Source organism: Lissotriton helveticus, chromosome 1_1, assembly GCF_964261635.1.
Source record: "Lissotriton helveticus chromosome 1_1, aLisHel1.1, whole genome shotgun sequence".
Classification (NCBI taxonomy): Eukaryota; Metazoa; Chordata; class Amphibia; order Caudata; family Salamandridae; genus Lissotriton; species Lissotriton helveticus.
The window spans coordinates 2,120,285,969-2,120,302,059 of NC_136057.1; positions in this window are offsets into that span (position 1 = coordinate 2,120,285,969).

Below are 16,091 nucleotides of genomic sequence, written 5' to 3' on the forward strand. Positions count from 1 at the left end.
TTTAAACTGTAAGCCTCCTGGACCATTAAATACATGACCCTAGGAGAGCTTAGCATTATATTCAAAGCACTCCAACCTGGAGCTGCATGTTCTTCAGTTGGAGTGTAGGGACCTCTTGTGGTTGGCTGTATGGTTGCATTTTCTGGCCTGCAAATTGTTAAATATAGACTCATATGTATTTAAAGTTCTTTATAATGCAACTGCTTTATTTTAAATGTTTTGTGAAAAAACTATTACAATGTATTGTGCGGTTGAGGTGCAGCGGCTTTGCTAAAGCCAATAGGCCAGCTTTTATTTTGGTTTTCTGGCTGTTTGACAGAGCCACTCCTTACTTAAAATGACATCTGCTTATATTGTTACTTTACATTAAAAAAACTCAAAAATTCACTAGAAAAACCTATGGTTAAAGTAACCTTATAGTTAGGTATGGTAATAACATCTTAATTTACTTTAACAAACCTCAGAAATTCACTGAAAAAAGGTTAGAGTGTGCTTTAGTTAGGTGAAAGTGCCAGTTAAAATGTAGCATTTTAAACTAGAAAAAAACACGGAAATTTACCAGAGTTATTTGAAAGAACTATTTGTGCCCTCACCATGCACTGCTTATGATTATGACTACACTATTACATCATTTAAAACATGTTTTATGACATGATTGGTGACAGCAATCCAACATCTGAAATAACATACTTGTTTACAATACTGTGCATGGCAGGGGTGTGAGTATAACTGGTGATTTTCAGTGGATTTTGAGTTTAAAACATTAATGGCCTTATTATGACTTTAGTGATCTTGGAGCAGGGCTGCCACGTTGCCTCCCTGCTCCAATTCCACCGATGCCATAATAAACTGCCTTCCTTTTTTTTTTTTTTAAATATATTTTTATTTACCAAGTTATGCACACTTTACTTTACATTATTCAAATTCATAATATATTTAATCATTTCATAGCTTTTATACTTATACAGTACATACATATAATATCATTACAAGGGTATATACATTTTATCAAATTCTGTGGAGACCCAGTCCCTCCTTCCATTTGTTTACTGTCTCCCAAATTCTCACCCCTAGAATCCTTCCTTTCCTGTCCTTCCGTGCATAAATATTCTTCTCCAAATTGTGTGCAGCTAGCAGATTAGCCAGCCAAGTTTGCATAACTGGAGGGTTTTTGTCAAGCCAAGCCCTAGCTATTGTCAATCTATACACTGCCATTGCTACAAACATGAATTCTCGCAATGCGTCATCCCCATCTGAACCTACCCCGAGAAGGATCCAAGTTGAGTAAGCGTTATTTGGATACCTAATGACCTCCCAAAGAAGACCTCTATATCTTTCAGGAGTGTATGCAGTTGGGCGACAGGTGGCAAAAATGTGGACACTATCTGCTTCTAGGAAATTACAGCGGCGACAAGAGATACCCGTGGTGCCACCCCACTTTGCAATCCTGGCTGGCGTAAAATATAATGAATATAGAGTTTTATTGTGTTGGGACTGCAGAGGAGATGAACACAGAACTGTTCGACCCAATTCCAATGATTCCTGAAACCAATCTGGATCACCACCCAATTTCTCCATCCATTTGTTACAGTATTTTTCCAGATCATCCGTTTTCCCTTTAGCCAAACTTGAATAGAAGAATCGGATCGTACAGTCCCCGGCAAGTTTTATTTTCTCAAGAATCTCATTCCTACCAAATCCAGCTGGCCCCCCCTGCTGACTACCCAAGAAACTCCTGATCTGGAGATACTTACAAAAAGCCTCTATTATGAATGCCATACTTGTTTCTTAAATCAGCAAACTGAAACACCCCCTCGGAACTGAAAAAATCCCCAATCTGTGTGATCCCCTTGCCTCCCACTCTGCCATTGCTGGAGGGAAAGACCTGTTTTTAAAGACCTTAGTATATCTATTGTATCTCCCCATTCTTGACTTCTTCAAAAAGGCATTCCAGATCTTGACGGCTGCGGCAATCGTCTTGAACCTTGTTCTTTTAAAATATCCAAAAGGTGGAGTAAGCGTTATTTGGATACCTAATGACCTCCCAAAGAAGACCTCTATATCTCTCAGGAGTGTATACAGTTGGGCGACAGGTGGCAAAAATGTGGACACTATCTGCTTCTAGGAAATTACAGCGGCGACAAGAGATACCCGTGGTGCCACCCCACTTTGCAATCCTGGCTGGCGTAAAATATAATGAATATAGAGTTTTATAGTGTTGGGACTGCAGAGGAGATGAACACAGAACTGTTCGACCCAATTCCAATGATTCCTGAAACCAATCTGGATCACCACCCAATTTCTCCATCCATTTGTTACAGTATTTTTCCAGATCATCCGTTTTCCCTTTAGCCAACCTTGAATAGAAGAATCGGATCGTACAGTCCCCGGCGAGTTTTATTTTCTCAAGAATCTCATTCCTACCAAATCCAGCTGCCCCCCCCTGCGGACTACCCAAGAAACTCCTGATCTGGAGATAGTTACAAAAAGCCTCTATTATGAATGCCATACTTGTTTCTTAAACCAGCAAACTGAAACACCCCCTCGGAACTGAAAAAATCCCCAATCTGTGTGATCCCCCTTGCCTCCCACTCTGCCATTGCTGGAGGGAATGACCTGTTTTTAAAGACCTTAGTATATCTATTGTATCTCCCCATTCTTGACTTCTTCAAAAAGGCATTCCAGATCTTGACGGCTGCGGCAATCGTCTTGAACCTTGTTCTTATAAAATATCCAAAATCGATGCAGTTTAAAAAGCAGTTTCCCGCTTCTGCCCCTAGAATGTTAAATGTTAAATGTCGTCTACTTGTAAAGCGCACAGCTGCCCCAGCAAAGGGGCGTCCCGGCGCTGTATACCGCTGGGGAACCCGTCCTGGCTTTCCCTGTGGGATGGTCCCTACTGGGAATCCCCAAGGTGGAGCCAGGCATCCCCGGCGTTGATGGGGCCGTTGTGGAGATTAGGCAAGCTAATGCCCAGAGTTGCCGAGTGGGACCCCAGGTTAGAGTAGGCACCGAAGCGAGAATTGTCGAGTCCGCTGACCCTGGTCCACGACCCTGCCGCGTGGGGAATTAAACCCTGGTCCCGGGCTGACTTCTGCTCCCGAGTCTGCCGCCTCTAACCAGTGAGCCACACCACTCCACAACCACTGAATACACCTCCGTAGAGAAGCTGGTAACCCTTCGGTCAAGATTTGCCCCTGCAGATATTGTAAGGCTGCCGCCATATAATAAAGTCTAAAATTTGGGGCTCCCCATCCACCTCTTTCTCTTGGTAGAGAGATAAGCCTATAAGCCCTACGCGTTTTACCCTGCGCCCAGATAAATCTATTCAAAATTGCCTCTAATGCGTTGAACCAGCTAACTTAAAAAAATAAAGAAATAGATCTAAAAAGGTAAAGAAACTTTGGAAGAATCAACATCTTTATTACATTGGTGCAGCCCACTAGTGACAAATGTAGATTATTCATCCTTTCTAAATCTACTTTTACCCGCGACATTAGTGGAGCCATATTATTTTCTACCACAGCATCCAAATTTGCTGATATCGCCACTCCCAGATATAGTGCTGAACCAACAACCCTAATATTATTGCATCTAGAGTACCTATTTTCTACAATCTGCATTTTCAGGCTATTCAGACTATATCCCGAGACCTGTCCAAATCTTTGCGCCTCCTGTTCCACCTCCCTAATAGCCCCTGCGGGGTCGGGTCTCAGGATGGCCACGTCATCAGCGTAAGCCAGTGTTTTTATCCAGCAGCCATTTATAGCCGTTGCTGGAATCTCTGTGTTTCTTTCTAATCTGCGCAGGAACGGGTCCAAATAAAGCGCAAATAGCAGAGAAGACGAAGGACAACCCTGCCTGGTCCCTCTGCTGATCTTAACCACTGCCGAGTGCCCCCTATTTACCCTAATTTTGGCCGTCGAATCTTTATATAAAGTCTGTATGGCCTTTATAAATCCCTCACCTATGCCACTCCACCTCATGACAAACCATAAGTAACCCCAGGAGACCCTATCAAACGCTTTCTCTGCGTCTAAAAAGAGTGCTGCCATAGGGTCTCCCAGGGTATCTGCTGCATCAAACATTGTGACTACTTGCCTAACATGCTGTGTCATACCTTTCCCTGGAATAAACCCGTTTTGGGAGGGGCTTACCAGATCCTCAACAACCCTTGATAATCTTTTGGCCAGTATTTTAGAATAAACTTTTACATCGGCATTCATTAATGTAATCGGCCGATATGAGCCTGGAGCCGTAGGAGGTTTACCTTTTTTTGCTATCACGATGATGTCTGCCCCTCCCCATGACTCAGGAACCGAATCCCCCTTCTGCGCCAGCAGCATAATATTAAACATCTCTACTAACAGTACTGTTTGAAATACTTTAAAAAATTCCACCGGGATTTGGTCTGGACCCGCTGCCTTCCCCAAGGGTAGACTACCAAGAGCCGAGACAAATTCCTCGGATTGAAATGTAGCTTCTAGCTCCTCTTTATCATCCATAGAGAGCTCCGGGGGGAGTATATCCCTCAGATACCCTTCTGTCTCTACCGCACCCCCTGTGTTATCTGAGGCATAAAGATCTGTATAAAATTGTCTAAAAACTTCTCTGACCTGGTCTGCCTCTGTTACAGAGTTGCCCTGCACATCTATAATCTCCTTAATAGCGGATGTAGCTACTCTCTGCCTAGTTCGAATGGCTAAGATATGGCCCACTCTTTCACTTAGTTGGTATGCGTTCTCCTTTTTAACTAGATATTTCTTAGCTGGTTTTTTTGGCCATTCCTTCGAGAGCTTCTGCTCTAAGTGCAATAATATTAAGCAGGTGTCTGTCCAGCGGGGAGTTCTGGGTTATAGCTACTGCTAGGTCTGCTTCCTCTTTCAAAAGGTTTTGACATAGCTCTTCTAGCTTTAATTTTTCCTTCTTTTGGGCAGACAATACAAAACTCATTGTCTCCCCCCTGACTCCAGCCTTGAACGAGTCCCATAGCACCCCCGGAGGTGCTGTCCCTCTATTTATATCCCAAAAATCCTTAATCCATGTTTCCATATATGTCCGATATGCCTGATCTTGCAATAGCGCTCGTTCAAATGTCCACTGTATAACTTTCCTTTGGACCTGGCCCAACCTTAGTGTCAAATCTAGTGGACTGTGATCTGATATAATACGGGGTTGTCTTTCAATTTTTGAACCGGGAATCAAACTATTTGAAATTAAAAAATAATCCAATCTAACCATCACTTTATGGGGGGCTGCGGGTGCCACTTCATCCAGGGGTCTTCCAGGGAATTATGAAAGACCAGATCTGACAATGCTCGGTACATCCTCTTTTTCCTCCCTAGGTATTGTCTCCCAGGTTGCAGAAATGAACGACATGGATCATGCAGATTAAGATCTCCGCAACACACAATTGGTTCGGGCCACTGCGCCAGTTCAACATCCAGAAACTGAAAAACATCTGGATCATCCTCTGTTGACCCGTAGATTGTGACCAGTGTGATAGTCTCCCCTTTAAAAATGAATTCCACAATTACCCACCTCCCCCATTGATCTTCCTTCTTCCTTTTCACTGTTACATCCTCTTTTCTCCCCAGTACTGCCACCCCTCTAGTTTTTGTCCCTTGTTTGCTGTTAGCTTATACAATAAAACCCAATTGCTCCAGTAGGAATGTTTTACACCCTCTATGTGGGTCTCCTGCAGACAAACCAAATCAAGACGCAGCGTTTTGAGAAATGCAGCCACTCTGAGCCTCTTGTTTACTTCATTAAGCCCACACACATTTATCGAGGCAATTCTACATGCCATACCAATACATCACGTGACCTACAAATAAAACTGTCAGATCATTGAGAAAAATCTGCATCTGTTGTTGCCATGTATTATCTTTCATGTACTGTACACCTTGTATTTTATTCCATGCAAAAGTGTGTCGTGACAACCAAAAAATACCATAACTTCGTGTACCAGTTTCACCCCTGTTCCCCCCTGAGCACCCCCAAGCCTCCCCCCCTTTGCTTCCCCCCTCTCCCTTGCCCCCCCCATTACAGGTAAATAGGTCAAGAGACCTATGTGTGGTCGCCTTGAGTTGTGTGAATTGCATCCCTCTCCCACCTTCCACCTACCTATGCTGTGCTACCCCAAATTCTTGTATCTATAATCAGCAAGATATCCCTTACAGACTTCAGATCCTCCGTAAAGCCCGCCCCCTAACCCCCTTTCTGCTTTTTAATCTCTTCAAAAAATTGCTGAGCTGTAATCTCCGAGGAGAACATCCACGTTTTCCCCTTTACAACTAACTTGAGTCTAGCGGGGAAGAGGAGGTACGCCTTTGAACACAGGGCCTGAAAGGGTGCAATCATCTGTCTGAGCTTCCACTCCCTCTCTACAGTGCCGTGGCAGAAATCAGGTCTAGCGAAAAATGTGGATTAAACTGCCTTCCAGATAATGACTTTTTTTGTCTCTGGCCGGTGCCTCTGTTAGGGTGACCAATTGGCATAGGTGCAAATTCAGGACAGTGAGTGTAAAAATTCAGGACAAAGGGACAACATTCAGGACAAAACTTCAGGACCAAAGGTAAGTTTTACAGACAAGTCGGATATGGTTGTGCAATGGTATATAAGTAAGTAAATAGACATCCACCTAAGTACAAGTCAAAATAAGTTTATATTAGGATGAGCCAATCGTGCACTACACGGTTTTTCAGTATGGCCTCAGCTTGCTACCTTAGACGATTCAAAATTCGCATCTCACTCCAGCAGGTACATTAGTCACCAGACAATGGTGAACATCACCTGAATATAAGTGAGGCCACTTTTATTGTTGATTGAAAACAAATGGATATACAAGGAACTTTGCAGTGACAGCCCCCAGTAACAAAACCGCTCCCCTCCCCCTTTCCATCCTCCCAGGGAAACAGCCGATGCCCATTCCGGCCAGTCTGGCCTTGCTACCGCCCAACAATGGTGCCCCTCATCTTCACCTAGACCTTCTCTCATGTATATTTAATTTCTTTCGTAGTGTTACTCATCCCAAGTATGTAGGGCAGGGTGTCGGAGTGCGTTACATCACACACACATTATATAGAGACAAAGACTCACATTAACGTGAAAGTCAATGTATAGGAAATGTTACTTAAGATAATGGGTGCTACAAGGTTCTTTTATCTATCATTCAGTCTTTCACCATTCATTCTGTCCTTCCATCTATGTGCCAATCTATATCCAAACATATTTAACCATTTGCAAAACTATCCACCATATATCCTTCCATCCATCATTTCACTCATCCACCCCTTCACCCACCCTTTCACTCATCCATCCATTATTCATCTACCCACCCTTTCACCCCATCCATTGACACAGTCATCCATCCACTCTTCCACCCATCCATCTATTCACGCACCCATCCAGCCATCCATTCACTTACTCATCCATCCACCCAGTCACTTATCCTTCCACCCATTCACCCTTTCAGTCATTCATCCTCCCTTTCTCTCTCCATCCCACTTTCACTTCTCCATCCATCCATCCACCCACCCATCTACTCATCCATTCATGGATACATCCTTTGATCCTATTACTCATACATCCTTTCACTCATACATACATCCGTTCTCTCATCCATCCACCCGTTTACTTATTAACTCATCTATCCATCCTTTTGTCCATCTACCCCCTTTCATTCACTCATCAATCCTTACATCCACCCTTTCTCTCATCCATCCATCCATTCACCCTTTCACTTATCAATCCATCAATCCATTCATCCTTTCACTCATCCATCCACCCATTCACTCACCCATCATCTACCCTTTCACTCATCCACCCACCATCCTTTCACATACCCTTCCACCCTTTTACCCATCTATCTACCCTTCCACCCATACATCTATCTTTTTACCTTTTCTCTCATCCATACTTCCACTCATCCATCCAGCCTTTCTTTCATTATCTATCCATTCACCCTTTCATTCATTCATTCATCCTTTCAGTAATCCATCCAGCCATTTATACACTCCTTCACTTATGTACTCACCTACCTGTTCGCATTATGAGCTGAGCCTTTGTCTGCAGAGTTGCAGACAGAAGAGGCAATCAATCAATCAATCAGAACAATTTGTATAGCGCGCTACTCACCCGGAGGATCTCAAGGCGCTGGGGGTGAGGGGTCCGTTACTGCTCGAAAATCCAGGTCTTGAGTTGCTTCCTGAAGGAGAGATGGTTCTGGGTCAGCCGTAGGTGGAAGGGGAGGGAGTTCCATGTCTTGGCCGCCAGGTAGGAGAAGGATCTTCCTCCAGCGGTGGCTCTGCGGACGGTGGCGAGGGCGAGGCTGGTTTATCGCAGCTGGCGGGAGGGAGTGCAGAAAGTGAGGCGGTTGTTGAGGTACTTTGGGCCCAGGTCGTGGAGAGCCTTGTGTGCGTGGGTGAGGAGTCTGAACGTGATCCTCTTCCTGACGGGGAGCCAGTGCAGGTCTCTCAGGTGGGCAGAGATGTGGTTGTGGCGGGGGATGTCCAGAACGAGTCGTGCGGAGGCGTTCTGTATGCGTTGAAGTCTTTTCTGTAGTTTGGCAGTGGTTCCCGCGTAGAGGGTGTTCCCGTAGGCCTCTCGGCTGGTGACGAGTGCTTGGGTGACCGTCTTCCTGGTTTTGGTGGGGATCCAGCGGAAGATCTTTCGGAGCATGCGCAGGGTGTTGAAACAGGATGACGAGACGGTGTTGACTTGTCTGGTCATTGAGAGGGCATAGTCCAGCAGGAAGCCCAGGTTCCGTGCGTGGTCCGTTGGCTTGGGGATGGTGCCCAGGGCAGGGGGCCACCAGGAGTCGTCCCAGGTGGAGGGGGATGATCCCAGGATGAGGATTTCCGTCTTGTCTGAGTTCAGCTTCAGGCGGCTGTTCTTCATCCATTCGGCGACGTCCTTCATTCCCTCGTGTAGGCTGGCTCTGGCGTTGGCAGGGTCGTTGGTGAGGGAGAGGAACAGCTGGGTGTCGTCGGCGTAGGAGATGATGTTAAGGTTCTGTTGGCGTGCGATGGCTGCGAGGGGGCTCATGTAGACATTGAAGAGGGTGGGGCTGAGCGAGGATCCTTGAGGTACGCCGCAGATGACTTCGGTGGCTGCGGATCGGAACGGGGGAGGCGGACTCTCTGGGTTCTTCTGGCGAGGAACGAGAAGATCCACTCCAGTGTTTTCCCTTGGATTCCAATGTTGCTGAGGCGCTGTATTAGAGTGCGGTGGCAAACTGTGTTGAATGCTGCAGAGAGGTCCAGGAGGATGAGGGCAGCTGTTTCCCCGTTGTCGAGCAGGGATCTGATGTCATCGGTCCAGGCACGGACAGGCGCAGGCGGGCTTGCCTTTGGTGCGCCGAAGGCGCACAATCGGCGCGCCCGCTGCGCGTACGCGTGATCCCGCCATATATGGCGAAGTGGGAAGGGGGAGCAGCGGGGCGGCGAATGGGGGTTGGGGACAAGTAAGGGGGCGGGGCCGCAGGGGAGCAGCGGCGGGGATCGGGTAAAAGAAGAACAGCGGGAGAAGAGGAGTGGCGGGAAAAAGAAGAATGGTGGTAGCGGCGAGGGGGGAAGCCTGAGGGCAGAGTCCCTAGAAGGCAGAGGCAGCACACAAGCAGGAAGCCTGAGGGCAGAAGGCCCTAGAAGGCAGTGGCAGCACACGGGCAGGAAGCAGTGGCTGTAGCAGCAGCGGTGACTGGGCACACGGAGGCCGTGCGGTTGGTGGAGCGACCTGGAGGGGTCAAGAACTTCACCTTGCTGTAGTTCTAAAAGCAAGGGGTGGGGTGGGGAAGAGTTCACTATGCCCCTGCACATAGACAGTCTGAAAACGTAGAAGTCAGGAGCCATGCATGATACACTGCGCCAGGATGTGAGGTGACTGTGACATGGTGTTTCCAGTGCTTTAAGTGGTGTAAAAAAACTGGGGGGTCTCTTCAAAGGGGGTGTTCAATGTAATTAAGGGTGTGGTTTAAAATACCTAGGCTAAAAATATCTGTGCTTAGCATAGTGTTCCGCACGACTGGTAGTATGTGGTTTTTGTCATTGCATCCAGATATATATACAGCAAGTATAATTACACCAACAACAAGCCAGGACTATTGGCTATGTCAATTGTTGTTAGTTACTTAAATTAAAAAAGGAGCAACCATGGCTTTGTTGAATATAATATTGAAAATACTCCAGTTCTAAAATGATGATTCAGTGATAGAACGATAACTCGTTCTTTTTAACTTGTTTTACAGGCTTCTTCATATAAACTGTTTTCTAAGGTTGCAGCATCAGCGTTTTACCTTTTATCTTAGAGAATGCCCTGCTGTACACAGAGGCAGGAGGAGACCACCACATGCTCTAATGCCCCAGACTGCCCCATTGTCAATCTGTATGTGGCAATCAGCCCCACACAGAAAGACAATGGGCGGGGTGGGGCTGCTCTTGTGCTCAGAGGAGTGCGAGGCGGCCCCATCAGGAGTGGTGAGGCCTCTCCCAAGGGAGCAGTGCTGCTCCCTGTGATGGCCAAAATTACGGACAAAAGGCGTCTGTAAAAGGGATCCTTACGGACAACGGACATGAGGTCCGAATTATGGACGATCCGTGAAATTTACGGACGGTTGGTCACCCTAGCCTCTGTGGCAGTCCCACTGCGATGCCTTAGAAAAAGGCACTGCAATGGGAGCATCAAAGGCAGTTCCTGCAGGGCATGGACGGCCAGGTCCATGCCCTGCAGGAACTGGGGGTGCATGCATACATGGGGGCGCACCATGTGCCTCCTGGCATGATTCCCCTGGCTCAAATGCAACAGGGGGACCTGTGCAGCTCCTTGTGTTCCCCCATGCCACACTTTTCATGGCGGCTCAACGCTATGAAAACTGTGGTGGTGAGGAAACTCCTAATATGCTTGGTGGTGCTGTAGCAGCACCAGCAGCCTATTAGGGGCATCAAGCTGCTGCAAGACTGCCAGTGATCGTGGGTCCCGGGTGCCAGCAGCAGTCCCATGGCAGTCCTACTGCCCAACTTGTAATAGGGCTGTCGGTCCACTGGTGGGTTTGGAAGTCCCTTGGACCGTCAAACACATAATATGGCTAAAACGCATTGTGGCTGGAAAAGCGTGTCTTTCTGACTCCCAAAAGGGGTTATGCGATTCATTCCGATTGACAATTAGAAGGGAGCCTGAAAGGAGCACTCTTTCAGCTTGTGAGCTGTAATAGGGTGTATCAATGGTTTGTGACCTCAATTGCAATTGTGCACAGGAGCCGACTTCCCATCAGGAAATCATGTCAAGCGCCTTTGGGGAGCAGTTCATTTTCTAAATGGGAAAGCAGCACTCGTTCCTTAAATGCATATGGGGCGCTTTAAAAAATGATTCCATTTTAGAAATGCAATACAGGGTTGACGATCTGAAGTCCCTTGCAGGCCACCATGCCACAACAGAGGGTCACCAATAGCCATCACCCTGTTTAATATTTATTATGAAGGTGTTCTGCGAGTGGTCACTTTGTATATAGGTCGCCCAATGTGTTTAGGATGCATCTTTGTCATATTACGAACTGTGACTCACTGCTTCTGGAATGCGCACAGGCCTATGACTTCAACAGTTATGTTGAAACCAAAAGGATCTCTAATATGTAGATGTAATCGGTACCTGTGCAAGTTGCAACATGTGCACCACTTTACAAGAGCGAAAGAGACATTCGCACTCACAGTGCTCAGGTATATTTTGAACCGTCTGCCAAGTCCAAATTTTAGTGCAATTCAACACCAGGCTATGCAGTCGGTGTAACCCCGGAAATGTGAGTGCAATCAATTTCATCCGACCCTGAATGTTACTAAATTGGAGAGGAGCAATAAAAAAAGATTGCAAGCTGTGATGTAAATTGCAGATCCTATTATAAAGAGCACAACGAAGCAGTTTTAAAATAGGGCCTTTCTGTATTAGGCGGCGAATTCATGGCACGTGGTGTTCACAATAGGAAAGTCTGGCCCATAGCAGTGCATGGCTCATAAAATGGAGGAAGGGGTGAGCTAGTTGTAAAGCGACATTGCAAATGTCAGGTAGAGCAGCTCAGTGCTGATTTGCATTTTAACATTTTGTACTAAAGGTAAATGTTATTTTTTCCTTTTGGTGAAGACAAGGTTACTGTGTAATTGCGAGGGAGCTGGGGAGAATAAATAACGAGGAGTCAGTGGCTGCGCAGCAGAAAGGCAATTGGGCTGAGATAGTAGGGTCCTGTGGGAGGGGCGACCCATCAAATCCAAGAACGAGTCCTAATAAAATTAAAATCAAACTAAAATATGGACTCTGAGTATCTGGGGATTTGTGACAAGTTACGATGCCCAGTGGCTTCCATCGCATGGATAATAATGTCAGCGAATGGATAATGTCACGGAATGCATACATTTGTCATTCTGTTACCTCTAGACTGCTTTATTAGCGCTTCTTTTTTCAGCGTGAACCAGAAGTCGTATTTGCTTAGAACAAAAGTCTTTTTCTATGCATCTTCTTTAACTTTAGCATGTTTTTTGCGATTCAAAGCTCGTGGCCATTTATCCTCAGAGTGCATGCTGCATGGCTCTGACCAACGGGTATAGAGGCCTTCTAGGAGTTACAAATGATATGAGCAATGGGTTGCATTTACAGGAAATATTTCAAAAGTCTCAGAGAGGGGGATTTGGACTCATTTGTTTTGTTTGTTTAAATGAGAGAAATGTGGAAAGGCAAGCATTTCCGGTGAGGCGGCTCAATCCATAATGTTAAGTCTTAAACGAGGAAGTAGACGAGGAAGAAAAGAAGCAATTCTGCTTTACTTTTCCCTTCTTGAAACAGAAATTTGAATGTCTTTCCAGTCTCAAGCAGCATCAGTGGAAAGAGTAAGAGACAGCAGATGTTTCGCCAGCTGGAGCAATCACAGTTGAAGGAGTCCTGCTTCTTCCTTTACCTTCTTATCTGTGGGCGACCCCTTCCAGTGTTAATGGCACCAGTCCCTGCTAGGGCTATACGCCTTTATGGTACATGAGTTCAATGAAAAGATGTGCCCTTCTTCTATTGGTAATTTGCAGATAGTCAACTTCAAGAAAGCAGTTGCCAGTTTATGTGACCATGCGGTCGGTTCAATGTCACAATATTGATGCATGCAATATCGATATACAAAAAGATTGGAAATTAAATATTGTTAACAAAAATATTGCTGTTATTTACTTAACTAATAAAACCACCAAAATTAAGTACACAAATCTCACTGTTAAAAATATTGTTTCTTACTGATATTGAAAACAAAAATATCATTACCTTTAAATAAACTTAGTCAAAATAATCACCTCACAATATATCGACTACAAATATTTTGCCAAAATAATTATGTTATCATTAATAACATTAAAATACCTAGTTTTTATGATAACAACACATTAAAACAAACATAAAACAACATATTATTCTGTTTTAATAATAAAAACGTATTGCATCACCTTTTAAATACACCTTTTGATATTATTTGTTGTCAGGAGACCTAGGCCTTAGAATCAATTGCTGTGACGTGTTTAGGACGGTCCTTTTGCTACCCTGATGTTCAGTCTTTCGCAGGCAGGGGGAAGCAGGGGCTGCTAGTCCTTGTTTTCACTGCTATCAGGAACTTGAATGTTAAGATATGATGATGGCTTTAAATCCCTATTAGTCTAAAGTGTTTAATAACTTGTAATTAATTTTATTATAATTCTTTCACTGTACCAACTGTGGGCATCATAGATGACCTTGAGTCCACAATTATGGACCTAATGAGCAAGGAGCATGTGTTTCTGTTATCTGGGGAGGGTGATTTCATTATTGTCAAATGCATACACAGCGGGCATTATGTCTGTAGAATCACGGATGGATGGGGAGAGCATGCTGAAAATGTTATGCATTCGGCATATGGGGAAGCTATGACATGGCTAATATTAACCTATTACCTGTCCTTTATATTAGATCTATGTTGTTTTAGCTCTATGAACACACCAACCTTCATCGGTAGGGATAAAGATAGTGTAATCAACCATATTTTACTTTCAGACGATTTGGTTCCGTTGTTGGAAAAATATAAGGGGTGTCCATCGCCATTTAGGGACCATCATCCAGTTATTATTAGCCTCTCCCTTCCGCTGCAATCCTGCCCCATGCATAGAAATAATGCCCCTATATCCTACATGTCCTATAGGTGGGTACGTAGAAAATGGCAACACGTTGACTCTAATAAAGGGGCAGATTTATGAGGCCCTTGCGCCACGTTTACGCCGCTGTTGCGTCACGCATGGCGGCGTAAACGTGGCGCATCCCTACGAACGATTTACAACGTGACGCATCTAGGCAGATGCGTCACGTTGTAAAGCCCTGCGCCGCTTGTGGGCGTTCCGGCGCAGGGTGGGCGTTCCGGGGCAGGTGCGCCTCGCAAAAGTGGCTGAGTGAAATCTATATGATTTCACTCAGTCACTTTCAGGCCAATGCTGCGTCAAACCCCTGCGCCTGCTTGAAGCAGGCGTAGGTCTTGACGCAGCATTGTTAGGATGGGGCAACCCCGAGCCTTGCTGGAGCTGCGTCGCGCTTGCGACGCAACTCCAGCAATGCGCCGCCTTTACGGCACAGATGCGTCACGCATCTGTGCCGTTTTTGCCCCATGGTGCGCCGCATTGTAAATGCGGCGCACCATGGGTGGCGGAGCTGTGGCGCACTGTGGCGCACATTAACTGGCGCATCCCTGGGGATGCGCCAGTTAACATAAATCTGCCCCAAAGTCTTTTCAGATTTGGTCATTAATAATCATGAAGAGATCTTGTACTGCCTCTCAGATAATGCTGCTCCTGCTAGTATCAGCGATTCAGAAAAGGGGGTGGTGATGAACAGAGTGTCTGAATTAAGCAGACCACTCTTACCCAGTCCAAAGATCAGGGCTTGATCCATCACCGTTATTTAGCTCACTGCCCCATCCCAGCTCAGAACCTGGCTATATGCAAATTAGTCTGTCCCTGGCCCAGTGCATCATGGGAACAGGGCAGACCAAACTACCATGCCAATTCTTCACCAGAAAGGAGACAAGCTACCGGGGACCGGTTTCTGGCATTTCAGCCTCGTCGGCCCGGCTTGCTTGAATCCTGATGGAGCAGTGAGCAAGGGACTCATGTCTGAGTATACCCTGCCACACCTATAGTGGCCAAAAACGATTCAGAAAAGGGGGTGGTGATGAACAGAGTGTCTGAATTAAGCAGACCACTCTTACCCAGTCCAAAAATCAGGGCTTGATCCATCACCGTTATTTAGCTCACTGCCCCATCCCAGCTCAGAACCTGGCTATATGCAAATTAGTCTGTCCCTGGCCCAGTGCATCATGGGAACAGGGCAGACCAAACTACCAAGCCAATTCTTCACCAGAAAGGAGACAAGCTACCGGGGACCGGTTTCTGGCATTTCAGCCTCGTCGGCCCGGCTTGCTTGAATCCTGATGGAGCAGTGAGCAAGGGACTCATGTCTGAGTATACCCTGCCACACCTATAGTGGCCAAAAACGATTCAGAAAAGGGGGTGGTGATGAACAGAGTGTCTGAATTAAGCAGACCACTCTTACCCAGTCCAAAGATCAGGGCTTGATCCATCACCGTTATTTAGCTCACTGCCCCATCCCAGCTCAGAACCTGGCTATATGCAAATTAGTCTGTCCCTGGCCCAGTGCATCATGGGAACAGGGCAGACCAAACTACCAAGCCAATTCTTCACCAGAAAGGAGACAAGCTACCGGGGACCGGTTTCTGGCATTTCAGCCTCGTCGGCCCGGCTTGCTTGAATCCTGATGGAGCAGTGAGCAAGGGACTCATGTCTGAGTATACCCTGCCACACCTATAGTGGCCAAAAACGATTCAGAAAAGGGGGTGGTGATGAACAGAGTGTCTGAATTAAGCAGACCACTCTTACCCAGTCCAAAGATCAGGGCTTGATCCATCACCGTTATTTAGCTCACTGCCCCATCCCAGCTCAGAACCTGGCTATATGCAAATTAGTCTGTCCCTGGCCCAGTGCATCATGGGAACAGGGCAGACCAAACTACCAAGCCAATTCTTCACCAGAAAG